This window comes from Ascaphus truei, chromosome 6, assembly GCF_040206685.1.
Source record: "Ascaphus truei isolate aAscTru1 chromosome 6, aAscTru1.hap1, whole genome shotgun sequence".
In the NCBI taxonomy this organism is placed as follows: Eukaryota; Metazoa; Chordata; class Amphibia; order Anura; family Ascaphidae; genus Ascaphus; species Ascaphus truei.
Genome location: NC_134488.1, coordinates 106,065,414 through 106,077,459, shown reverse-complemented (window position 1 = coordinate 106,077,459; position 12,046 = coordinate 106,065,414). Strand labels below are relative to the sequence as shown.

Genomic DNA, 12,046 nt, shown 5'->3' with positions numbered 1-12,046 from the left:
CCAGAGCAGGAGCAGAGCTCTGTTGCAGGGCAGGGACGTTCCACGTCACACCGCTGGTGCGTGCTCCTCCCCTGCCGTCCACCTGCGTTCTAGCCTCTTATTCCGATCCGTCAGCTTTCAGGTTCCCTCTGCAGCCACCGTACCTCTGCCGACATCCCCAAATCCCCATCATGTCCGCCGCCCGCCCACTCCATCATTTTCCGCCGCCCGCGCACACCATCATGTTCCGCCGCCCGCCCCATCATGTTCAGCCGCCTGCCTGCGCACAGCATGCTCTGCCACTTGCGCACACCATGTATTGCCACCCCCCATGCTGCACCGGCCCTGCGCCCCCTTAAAAAAATCTTGCGTCCCCCAGTTTGCGCACCCCTGGACTAGACTACTTGTAGGTTGGGAAACTGGTGGTACCTGCAGGTCGGGGCACCACGGATCAGCTCCTGGGGACCGCAAGTTTAGGTGTGTAAAAATATATACATATTAAAAGAGAGAAATTAGCTCTAGGAATAGAGCAAACCCCCTTTATTACCGGTAAGTAAATGAGAGTGTCAAGATTGCAGCTTATAAACGTTATATTCTGAATTTATAGTAGTCAATATTATTAGAGGAAAACAATAACAATAGCGCTCAAAACAAACCTAAAATATAATAATAACGACCACTATTGTGACAGTGGTATTGTGATTAATACAATCAGTGACAATGCAAAAAAACAGTGATAGTGCACGTGCCTATTTAAAGTGCATATGTAGGGTGAAAAAAACCTCAAAATAAACTACAACCCTTGAAAAAAAGACTGTTTCACTTGTCTTCTCGTGGATAATTTTCAAAGCGTCAGGGGAGTTGTCTCGAAGTCATAGAACAGAAAAACATATCATAGTGCAAAAATGTTTAAACAGTGAAAAAGGTGAAAATTCATCCAAAATGACTACTCACATTTTAAGTAATCAAATTGGACAGTCCACCCCTTAAGTTGGATGACTGTCCAATTTGATTACTTAAAATGTGAGTAGTCATTTTGGATGAATTTTCACCTTTTTCACTGTTTAAACATTTTTGCACTATGATATGTTTTTCTATTCTATGACTTCGAGACGAACTCCCCTGACGCTTTGAAAATAGTCAATATTATTAACAATATATTGTTAAATATTAAGTATTCAAATCAACATCAAATAAAAAAACCACTGCACTCTTAAAATATGATTAGATCGTGAGCTCTTCGGCAAGGATTCATCCTCGAATGTTTACTTGTATGTATTACACACTTATTTGTATTATTCTTCCTGTATTATGTCTCGTATATTATTTCTGGAAAGTCTGTGCGTAGAAGGATGGAGCTATAGAAATAAAAATAAATAATGACACTATTATAATTCGAAGAAAAGACAGGGTGTCAATGTCTATGGGAAACGTCACTTCCGGTAATGCCCCAAAGTTGACGCTTCCTCCGACTGCCTTTACACGTCCTTTGGCGTCACTTCCGACCCCCCTCCCCTGCTTTCTTGCTATAAATGGACCTGGTGGCCAAAATTTAAGTCTCTTCTTCCGCCGAGAGGCAAAGATGGCTGATGCTGAGGTGAGCGGCTCGCGGCGGCACGCGGGGAATCACGTGGTCGGTCCGCCTTTGGGGCAAGGAAGACGAGAGTAGAGAGTGGACAAGGAGATGTCGGGGTTCTGGTCACGGGGTTGCCTTGAGTGGAGAGAGGAGACTGGTATAAAGAGATGCGTCAGTAGAGACCAGGGCGGGCGGGACGTGTCACGTGGCTGTCCCTCTCCGGGCCCTGCTGAGCAGTTCCCCAGGCTGCCCGGCTCCCGTCACATCTCTACCCGGGAGGGAATATAAACAGGCTCCTTTGTTGCAGGGAGAGCTGCTGAAACTTCCCATGCGTCTCTCTTTCTCGCTGAGAAGGAAGGCACCATGTGGGAGAAGGATTGGACTTGTGTAGCACAGGGAATGCCCAGCAGCAAGCTCAGACCTTTTCTGCCCACTGCAGTCCCAGTCAGACCACTAAGTGCTGGCACCACCACTGCCACACATTAAATACTGTATAGCCAGTCACTCCATATCATGTTTAATTCAGTCCTTGACACATTTTGATCTCTGCACACTTGTTCTTAACTGCATTTCTAGTTAGAATAACAGGACTTGACTACATTACCATAATTGGGTAGCTTGGCAATACTGGTGTATTTTGGATAATGCCCTGTCTGTTCTACACTTAAATCTTGCCCTACCTTGAGTCAATGGTGAACAGCTGCTGTGTAGTATTCATTGTACTCATGCTAAACGTAGTATCCAATAAATTGTTATCCAGTTAGAAATAACACCTTGTGATGATGATACTTCAACTCCATTGGACTCTATTGTACATGTATTTTTATTAAGAGATGGTAAACCTGTTTAATTGTAAAAACTGGCATTTTTACATCTGAAATCTTGCCATGCTTTTGCAGCAGCAATATGTTGCATAGAGTGTGACTTTTAAAACTTTACTATATGTGGTGTCACTGGTTGTTGCTCTGGGCATTTTTGTTTTTACTTTTAAAACTTTGATCAGATATTCCAGGCCAGAGAATAAATGATCTGTGTATATATCGCCTCAGATCAGTACATGCAAACCTTCCAAAAAATGGAGAAGACACTCAGTATGTCAATGATGAATTCAAATTTGTTTTTCTTTGAGTTTTATTACCATGAAACTATTACATGCACTACCATCTGAGACATACTGTTTAGAGTAGGCACCCCTGTGACAATCCCAAATCCTCTTTATTCATTGTCTTTTGTTTTGTTCCTACCATCTTAGGTTCTGGTCATTGATGGCAGAGGCCATCTCCGTGGTCGTCTTGCAGCCATTGTTGCTAAGCAGGTCTTGCTTTGTAAGTATCCTCATATTTGCCCATTCCTTTTTTTACTTGAATCAGCGGTCAGTGATGATGCTAAAGTTTCTTGTTCGAGTTTTACCACAATGAGACTACTTTACATGCACTACCATCTGAGACCTCCTTGTGTTTTCTTTGCTTGTATGCGGTACAGAAATGCAGACTTGTAAGGGGTTTTACTTCCTCTAGCTCTTCCCTTTTATGTGATGTAACGGTTCAGCAAGTACTTGGACTTCCGGTTCTTCTTAATGAAGCCTGGTCAAGGGGGATCTCGCGCGTTGACTGGAGATGAAGACTTGTACGATGGCGTGCAAGGGGGGGCTCGGGTCCTGTTCTGCAAGGCCAGGATGCCGCTCTCGGTTTCGCACCTTGTTGCGATTTTACTTGGGGAGGTATTGACTATAAATGGCGGTTTTACCTGCACGATTTGAGGGGAGAGGTTAGACTTTAATTTGGCAGAGGGATGCATGTGTCCGGCATCAGTCGTGATCCTCTGCTGCTCCCAGCACCTCGGTGCTCTCCCAGCTCACTTAGTCGTATGCTGTTTAATATTATGGGAAAGTAAATACAAGGATATTTGTATTGACACACTATGGTGTGTGTGTGTGTGGCGCCTGGTTTTGTATATTAATATATATTCCCCTTATCGTATGGCACAAGACTTAATTTGTTTTAACCCTTTTAATGCATGACAGGTTTTTAAAGTATCTGTAGACTAACTTGATACATTAACATTGAGTGCCCCAGGACATAGTGACACTCCCTCCAAAGGGTCTGTTTTCGTTTCGGATTTGATCACGTCGTGTTTCCATGGCGTAGTCAGTGGGAGCGTAGGATGCGATTTTGCCCATTGAGGAAACTGAGGATCCCTCTTTGGTTTCCTCCAATGGCAGCGGCAATCCCGTGACGGCTCTGGGGGCCTGGCACTTCGGTCACATGACCCCTCTGGCGATTAGAGGGTTAAACATAAAGGTCTAACTTCATGAGGTTGAGAAATTACTTCCCTTTATTTACTTCAATAAATGGGTATAGGTCTATTTTTAAAGAGCTGGGCACATTAATTCATTGTGAATGCACATTAGATATCATGATATTTTAAATGGTTAAGTAGCTATATAGACCTCTATTGGGTGTGCTGAGTATAAAGTAATGAACTGCACATGCAATCCTCACAATGCTCTTCCAAGCGTAACTGGTGGTGAGGCTTTTGCAATACTGTCTAATGGTTTTGCTGATTGCTGCCTCTACTGATGTTGGATGCATAACCTGAGATAAACGTGTAGATTTATTTTGTTTGTTGCTCCCAATTCCATTTTCTCTGCAGGGATTCTTGAATAATCAGACCTCTGGAAACGCATGTGCCATGTCCTTCTGGAAAAGCCAGTCCTTCTGGAAGAGAATCTCTGCTTTGATTTAACAATGGAAGCATGTTAAACAATGTGCCCAAGTGAGGTATGTGGACTTGTATGACAGGGTTTGCAGACTGTAAATAGTCCATGTAATGTTTTTTATAATGGGGAGGTTGCTGTAAAAAGGGTTGGGATTTGTTCTGTGATCCATGCACTGCAAATGATGTTTATTCTCACGATGGTCTTCCAAGTCTCAGAGAGGCTCTGACGATAATGCCAAGTGGCTTTGCTGATGCTACACAAGTGCGGGGGCATTTCTGTTCCTAAAAGTAAAACAGTTTGTTTATAGGCCTAAATATTTGTTTGTTACACAGGTTTACATACAGATGGCAATCAATATCTCTGCTGCACCAACCAGATCAGGCTCAGACGCTCAGCATGAAGTTACTGATATATAACTTGGGTATGCGGTGATTTCCCATCAAATGAGTTGTGGGACAGTACGTAAATATATGCAGGTGACAGAATTTACTGAATTAAATGAAATTGAAACTTGTAATTTCAATTGAAAAAAAATGTTTAGCTAGTGGGGTATTCCTTCATCTGAGTAACATTCTCACTCCCCCCCCCCCTTATTTCTTTCCCCGTCCATGGTCTCTTGTGTATATTATGACAAGACTGATGTATTTGTGTTAATAAGATGTTGGTTTCAGGTGTGCATTGCCCCAAATTAATAGATTGGAAAGGATGTGTGTGGCAAAGCACCAGATGAGTAACTCTAAGAAACCAATTCTTAATGACAAATTCTGACTGCAATGCAATCTTAGGCCTCGGCCATGGTTATTGCTGGCGGACGGAGGCGCGCCGAGGCTGAGGGAAAGCGGGTGCTTTCCCTGGCCTTAGACAGCACGCCGTCCGGGGGCGTGTCGGCGGACGGGCCAGTGACTTCACGGAGCTGGTTCGCCCTCATTGGGCGAACCGCTCACGTGACCGGCCCTGCACTCTGGCAAACGTGAAGATTTAACATTTTCCTAAGACCTACGCTTCAGCGCGCTTGCGTAAGCGAGCCCCTACTAAAGCCGCTCTCATTGCGGCTTTAGGGGCTCAGTGCCGAGCGGAAGCGCGCCTCCGCTCTCAAGCACTATCCATGGACGCGGCCTTAGTTTGCTTGCACTCCAGTCTTGTTCATTGCTAGTGGTTGGGGAACGAACATAACTCAACTAATGGAGTTTACAGTTTTGTGATATTGTGGCTCTTAAGTCAGTACTTCCTTGCATGTGACTTCAGGTAACCTGAACTATGATGAGTCTATCCCGAACCTGACCACGTGATGACACTTTCTTATGGATCTGACTGCTGAGTTCAGTTTCTGTGCTCTGTAACTTGTGTTAGCAGGAAACCTACTAGTGTTTTGTTCAGCTCAATACATTTCATGTTCTCTGCCCAGCACTAACATCTGTATTTGAATTACAGTTCCTTGGTGTTCAGAAGCTGGAATATGCAGATTAAATCTACATGCTATTTGGTGAGTTGCATGACCTGCTGATATCTGCTCTTACTACTGATGCACATTTCACATACATTGTTTGATTTTCCTAAATGATAACATCTTTATGCACAGACCTTTCTGAAGTAGTGTTAACATTACTTGTAAATATAGTGGTAGAATTTTAGTTCCAACGGCTAGGAGAGCATCCTCGTTCTACTTTGACCCTCTGAAGATTAAAATTGGCACAAGGTATTAGTGTTGATTGTCCTGCGTTGGTTACCATTGCAAACACTAAACTGTGATGAGTCTATCCCGAACCTGATTGCTTGATGACAAACTTTTTATGGATCTGACTGCTGAGTTTGGTTATTATTGCAATTTAATTTTTAAACTGTGAAGATGCTTTGACATTTGCTGCATTTAGATTAATGTTAGCTGCATAACCTGAGAATAAATTCTGATAATGTTTGCTCCTAATTCCATTTTCTGTGCAGGGATTCTTGAATAATCAGACTTCTCTGGAGGTGCATGTGCCATGTCCTTCTGGAGCAGCCAGTCCTTCTGGAAGATCTCTGCTTTGTTTAACATGCTTCCATTGTTAATCAATGTGTCCAAGTGAGGTATGTGGACTTGTATGACAGGGTTAGCAGACTGTAAACTGTCCATGGAACGTTGTATAATGGGGAGGTTGCTGTAAGAAGGGTTGGGATTTGTTCTGTGATCCATGCACTGCAAATGATGTTCATTCTCACGATGGTCTTCCAAGTCTCAAAGAGGCTCTGACGATAATGCCAAGTGGCTTTGCTGATGCTAAACAAGTGTGTGGTTATTTCTGTTCGTAAAAGAATGGTTTTATAGACCTAAATATTTGTTGCACAGGTTGACGTACAGAGATAACATCTGCAATCAACTTCTGTGCTGCACCAACCAGATTGGCCTCAGATGCTCAGCATGAAGTTCCTGCTATATAACTTGGGTATGCAGTGATTTCCCATCAGATGGCTTGTGGTGCGACTACCTAAATATCTGCAGAGGATGTGACCTAATGTACCAAATTAAACAAGTTTATGGAAAATTTCAGTTGTGATATTGCAGCTTGATGTCAGTAATACCTTTTTATATATGACTGCTGCGCAATCCACCGAGAAAACCCCCCCCAATTATTTTACAGAATTAAAATTATTTTCAAATCTGGAAACTCAGTTTGGAAATAATTCCTGGTGAAGTTACCAATATTACTTACTGGTTTTCAAAGGGGCTTTAAATGTCCACACTATATGAAGTCACAACTGATGCAGCTTCCTATTGTGCTTTAGATTTGGCAGCCATTTTATTTCCCCATTTGGGGATTTAAATGGTGACTCCACCAGTAAGTATCTTGTGAATATGGGTGTCCTGGATCTGGAAATAGAACCATTTGGCTCAGGTGAACCCTTGTTCCAACCCTGTATAGAAAAATGGGCATTTCAGAGTATGAGGAACTGTGATGAGTCTATCCCGAACCTGATGTTGTGATGACACTTTCTTATGGATCTGACTGCTGAGTTCAGTTGCTCTGTAACTTGTGTGTTGGTTGCAAACATGCTAGCATTACATTCAGTTGTATACATAACATGATCTAGGTGCCCAGCACTAACAGCTCTTTTAATTACAGTTCCTTGGTATACAGAAGATGGAATATGCAGATTAAATCTAAATGCTATTTGGTGAGTTGCATGACCTGCTGATATCTGCTCTTAGTACCGCTGCACATTACACCTACATTGTTTGATTTTTTTATTTGTGTGTTCTCCCCCCCCCCCCCCATAATAAAATCGTCATGCACAAACCTTAAAGTATTAACATTACTCATAAATATAGTGGTAGAATGTATTTGTTCTAACAGCCAGGAGAGCATCATCGTTCTACTTTGATCCTGAAGATTCAAATTGGCACAAGATATTACTATTTATATACCTTGCGTTAGTTACCATTGCAAACACTAAACTGTGATGAGTCTATCCCGAACCTGATTGCTTGATGACAAACGTTTTATGGATCTGACTGCTGAGTTTGGGTATTGCAATTTAAGTCTGAAAAGGTGAAGATTCTTTGGCAGTTGCTGCCTTTAGATTGGTGGCTGCATAACCTGATAATAAATTCCCAGATAATTAATGTTTGCCCCTAATCCCATTTCCTCTACAGGGATTCTTGAAGAATCGGACCTCTGGAGGCGCATGTGCCATGTCCTGGAACAGCCAGTCCTCCTGGAAGATTGCTAACAAGGTAGGCATGTTATAAACAATGTGCCCAAGTGAGGTATGTGGACTTGTATGACAGGTTTGCAGACTGTTAACAGTCCATGGAACGTTGTATAATGTGGAAGTTGCTGTAAAAGGGGTTGGGATTTGTTCTGTGATACATGCACTGCAAATGATGTTCATTCTCACGATGGTCTTCCAAGTCTCAGAGGCTCTGACGATAATGCCAAGTGGCTTTGCTGATGCTAAACAAGTGTGTGATTATTTCTGTTTGTAAAATGTTTGTTTCTAGACCTAAATATTTGTTTCTTACACAGGTTGACGTACAGGGATGACATTTGCAATCAACTTCTCTGCTGCACTAACCAGCTTGTGTAATGGGGATAATTCCTTCATCCTGGTAAAATCCGCTTTATTTACATAAAGGTCCTTAGTCTGTATTATGCATTGGTGTCCATTAAAGTGAAAGTTGGTTTAATAAATCTAATACTAATTTACCCCATTGAATAGAGGGGACAGGCTGGGAAGGGTGTGTACCAAGGCACCTGATAAGTACATTTAATGCACTTTATCTCTGTTTACAAATTTTTATACCTGGGTGTTCTAAAATTCTATTCTCCAATGGCACCAATGAACAACATTTTAACACTTAAAACACTACTGCAACTGTTCAATATACAGTTGTGATATTATGCCCTGAAATCAGTAATACCTTAAATGACCTGAGGTGAAATCCAACCCCGTCCCCCGTCCCCCCTCCACCCCCTCCCCCAAGGGATTTAAAGTGACTTTAGTGTTTAGTTTCTTGTAGATGTCCACGAAGCTGAAAATAGTAACATCTGGCTCAGGTGGGCCCTTGGTTTCCACCCTGCATAGAAAAAAGGGGATGTTCCTCAGTATGAAGAACTTCTACTATTTCAGGTAGCCTGAACTGTGATGAGTCTATCCCGAACCTGACATTGTGATGACACTTTCTTATGGATCTGACTGCTGAGTTCAGTTGCTCTGTAACTTGTGTGTTGGCAGGAAACCGGCTAGTGTTTTGTTCAGTTAAATACATGACATGATCTCTGTGCCCAGCACTAACATATGTATTTTAATTACAGTTCCTAGGTGTACAGATTCTGGACCAATGAATAATTGTACTCCTGATATACATGGTGAGTTGTGGGACCTGCTGGGGTCTGCCTGGTTACTGCTGTCAATGATGATGCACATTTTACCTACATTGTTTGATTTTCTAAATGATAAAATCTTCATGCACTGAGACATATATATATATTTCACGTAGCGTAAACATAACTTGTAAATATAGAGGTTTAATTCCCTCTTTTTGTTTCAGCCAGAAGATAGTCGCTCTTTAATCCTGCAGATGACCATTGGCATACAAGGTATTACCAGTGACATACTCTTGCTGTACCATTAGCTGCAAATACTAAACAGTGATGAGTCTATCCCGAACCTGATTGTCTGATGACAAAACTATATGGATCTGACTGCTGAGTTTGTGTAAATGCAAGCAAAATAAGTCTTCATGTTACCAGTGATTCTCTACTTGGTAATGGTTTAATTATCTTAACTGTGCAATGTGCTGTACAAAAAGCTTGCACTATGTCTAAACATCAAGACGAACTCTCAAATTGTCAATTAAATATATATATATTTTTTTTTCTGTAGGAACCAGACTTGCTGCTTCAGTCAAAAGAATACATCATCTAATATAAGCCTGTAAAATAAAACAAAATTGTATGTATTTGTAGGGGTTGTGTGTTTTATTTTTATTTTTTTTAATTAAAAAAATATATTAACCATTACAGAATTTCATTCAACTTGGATACTTACACAGTATTGAATCACAGCCTGATAAAGTTTATGCAGGATTGCACTGTGATTTCCCCCTTCTCAAAAAGCTTTGTCTGGTATCTATTAGGTCCCTTACTTGGTGTACTGTGAAATAGCTTCTCTGAATAGAAGCATTGTCATCTTCATTTAATTGAAGCCTCGCTCTCTAGCACTAGGGCAGGGTGACTTTCTCTAGCACTAGGGCAGGGTGACCTTCTCTAGCACTAGGGCAGGGTGACTTCATAACATGTATTCCCACTTGGAAGTCTATCAAACAATTCTATATCCCTTGTGTACCATAGTATTTGTAAGAAAGATGCTGCAAGAAGTGCACCTTGTCCTTATATTGAACCTGCAACGCTTCAGAAAGGAGGTGTACACGAAGTCAGGAGAAAACTCTTTCTTCCTTAGCTAGAACATGGCACACTGAAGGATTTATGCCACTTGCTTTTGAGAGGCCCTTGAGGTTGAAATGTCAACCACTGGCTTTCATTAAATCACATTTTATAGCAGAAATCTGTAGTGCTTAGGTTCTTATACATGAAACTGGGGGTACCATACAGAGATTCCTGAACCAGGAGCACCGGTATTTGTATCAACCCTTTGAATTTATTTTGGGGTGTGCAGCATTATCCTCAACCACTGAGACTTACATTTGTTACTGTAAACATTAAGACAGTTAAGGTGAGTAACGTGACAAACCCTCCACCATACATGAAATAAAATACCACTTATGGTTGCACTTCCATGTCTTTCCCCATTATCGCTTGGGATAGTGCTCCCACTGCAGCTAGGGGTTCTGGGTAATGACATCCACATGCAGACTAGCTGTCACTCTTTACTGCCATTTTAACATGGACCATTATAATCTTATGCCTGCTGTGCTATACAGCAGTTTCAGCACAGAAGCCGTGGCTGCAGTGAAAGCACTGTCAAGCGATAGGGAGGGAGGGAAAGGAAAGGAAAGGCAGGCAGGGTTCCAGACCCTTCTTGACGACAAAGGACAGACAAGCAACTGTACTGCTTCCTCATGCAACACACCAAGAATTGCCATGACTGTATCAGATGTCATTATTACATGTGGACAATATGTTATGTCTCTTAAAACCTAATCTTCACAACATTTTTACATTGGTAAACTAGGAATCCTTGGTTACTAATATCGGCTGCAGAATAACATCTGGGTGTGGCCAGTGAACGGTCCACGTCCAGTCACCATGCAACCTCTGTAGGCCAGGATTGATCATAGTAAGAACCACATCATGATCTGGTAACTGCCATTCTAATTGGTGTCCTACCAAACATAGTTTTATGGATCCCAGGCAGTTACATGCTGTTCAAGCTGCCGTTTAAAAAATACATATATATTCTCTCTCCCCCCCCCCCCCCACCCTACATATAATATGTGCATTAATAAAATCTGCACACTGACAAGTGATTAGCTAAGGTGCAGATCGATCTGTTCTCCTGTAATCAATCGCTTGCTCAGGGCAATTTAATTCAGCTCTTGCACAGCATTCTGGGCAATGTAGTTCCTGAAATGATTGATTAGGCAGGTACTAGATACAATTGGTTCACTGCCAGAGCCTATCAGAAGGGGAAGGGGGCTGTCACTTTGGAAATGCTTCCTACATTAGACACATGAAAAAGTCTTTAAAATATATATATTTTTTAATGCTACCTAGTATGTTCTCATAGTACAGAACTGATTTATTAAACAATTGGGAGCTGTCAGGGATGCAGAGGGGAGAAGAAAATGTAGTTGAAATGTAAGCAGTGAGTGAATAATGTAAAGCGCTTAGAGTAGATATGTAAAGAGTATTTATAAAATGTTTTAGCAGGAAGTAATACATTGAGGGTTACCTCTCGTTTTCAAGTATGTCCTGGGCATAGAATTATGATGACAAAATACATAGTTACATAAGTGAAGGGGGTATACATTATATACAAGACATTGCATGCCCAGTTAAAGATAATATATATTATAGGTGTATTTAACAGTTACAGACCAGATTAAAATGTGAGACAACTGTAGTTTAGAAATAACAGACTAGTGGTGACTGTGAGAGTGGTAGATTGTTCCAGTTTTGGGTTGCAAGTTAAGAGGAGCAGCAGCCGGATACTTAGTGGAACCTTGGAACCATGAACAGTCTTTTGGAGTCAGATCTCGGATAAGTGTTTCATGTGGTAGGGGTGAGGAGTTTGTTCAGGTAGACGGGTAGCTTGCCCAGAAAGTATTTGAA

At 41.7% G+C, this 12,046-nt stretch overlaps 1 long non-coding RNA gene and 12 other non-coding genes across 16 annotated transcripts; all 13 read left to right on the top strand.

The window, feature by feature from the left end:
- Window positions 1-1,424: 1,424 nt before the first annotated feature.
- LOC142497579 (uncharacterized) lies at window positions 1,425-9,714 on the top strand. Of its 4 annotated transcripts, XR_012802277.1 has the most exons (14): window positions 1,425-1,576; window positions 2,808-2,880; window positions 3,073-3,275; window positions 4,208-4,335; window positions 4,607-4,750; window positions 5,706-5,757; window positions 6,216-6,341; window positions 6,601-6,697; window positions 7,376-7,427; window positions 7,906-7,986; window positions 8,279-8,361; window positions 9,068-9,121; window positions 9,304-9,352; window positions 9,639-9,714. It is a non-coding gene; the product is annotated as an uncharacterized LOC142497579 (long non-coding RNA). The 4 variants fall into 4 exon arrangements; XR_012802278.1 differs by lacking the exon at window positions 3,073-3,275 and having other exon boundaries at window positions 4,607-4,732; XR_012802276.1 differs by lacking the exon at window positions 3,073-3,275 and having other exon boundaries at window positions 1,426-1,576; window positions 4,607-4,695.
- LOC142498231 (small nucleolar RNA Z195/SNORD33/SNORD32 family) lies at window positions 2,648-2,729 on the top strand. Its single transcript, XR_012802405.1, has one exon. It is a non-coding gene; the product is annotated as a small nucleolar RNA Z195/SNORD33/SNORD32 family (small nucleolar RNA).
- LOC142498226 (small nucleolar RNA Z195/SNORD33/SNORD32 family) lies at window positions 2,925-3,006 on the top strand. The gene has a single exon (XR_012802402.1). It is a non-coding gene; the product is annotated as a small nucleolar RNA Z195/SNORD33/SNORD32 family (small nucleolar RNA).
- On the top strand, window positions 4,448-4,534 carry LOC142498244 (small nucleolar RNA SNORD35). The gene has a single exon (XR_012802417.1). It is a non-coding gene; the product is annotated as a small nucleolar RNA SNORD35 (small nucleolar RNA).
- LOC142498190 (small nucleolar RNA SNORD50) lies at window positions 5,527-5,595 on the top strand. Its single transcript, XR_012802375.1, has one exon. It is a non-coding gene; the product is annotated as a small nucleolar RNA SNORD50 (small nucleolar RNA).
- LOC142498254 (small nucleolar RNA SNORD50) lies at window positions 6,015-6,084 on the top strand. Its single transcript, XR_012802426.1, has one exon. It is a non-coding gene; the product is annotated as a small nucleolar RNA SNORD50 (small nucleolar RNA).
- Window positions 6,452-6,538, top strand: LOC142498245 (small nucleolar RNA SNORD35). The gene has a single exon (XR_012802418.1). It is a non-coding gene; the product is annotated as a small nucleolar RNA SNORD35 (small nucleolar RNA).
- On the top strand, window positions 7,200-7,268 carry LOC142498195 (small nucleolar RNA SNORD50). The gene has a single exon (XR_012802379.1). It is a non-coding gene; the product is annotated as a small nucleolar RNA SNORD50 (small nucleolar RNA).
- On the top strand, window positions 7,705-7,774 carry LOC142498186 (small nucleolar RNA SNORD50). Its single transcript, XR_012802371.1, has one exon. It is a non-coding gene; the product is annotated as a small nucleolar RNA SNORD50 (small nucleolar RNA).
- Window positions 8,129-8,213, top strand: LOC142498248 (small nucleolar RNA SNORD35). The gene has a single exon (XR_012802421.1). It is a non-coding gene; the product is annotated as a small nucleolar RNA SNORD35 (small nucleolar RNA).
- LOC142498193 (small nucleolar RNA SNORD50) lies at window positions 8,890-8,958 on the top strand. The gene has a single exon (XR_012802377.1). It is a non-coding gene; the product is annotated as a small nucleolar RNA SNORD50 (small nucleolar RNA).
- On the top strand, window positions 9,158-9,235 carry LOC142498232 (small nucleolar RNA SNORD34). Its single transcript, XR_012802406.1, has one exon. It is a non-coding gene; the product is annotated as a small nucleolar RNA SNORD34 (small nucleolar RNA).
- LOC142498253 (small nucleolar RNA SNORD50) lies at window positions 9,399-9,467 on the top strand. Its single transcript, XR_012802425.1, has one exon. It is a non-coding gene; the product is annotated as a small nucleolar RNA SNORD50 (small nucleolar RNA).
- Window positions 9,715-12,046: the final 2,332 nt, after the last annotated feature.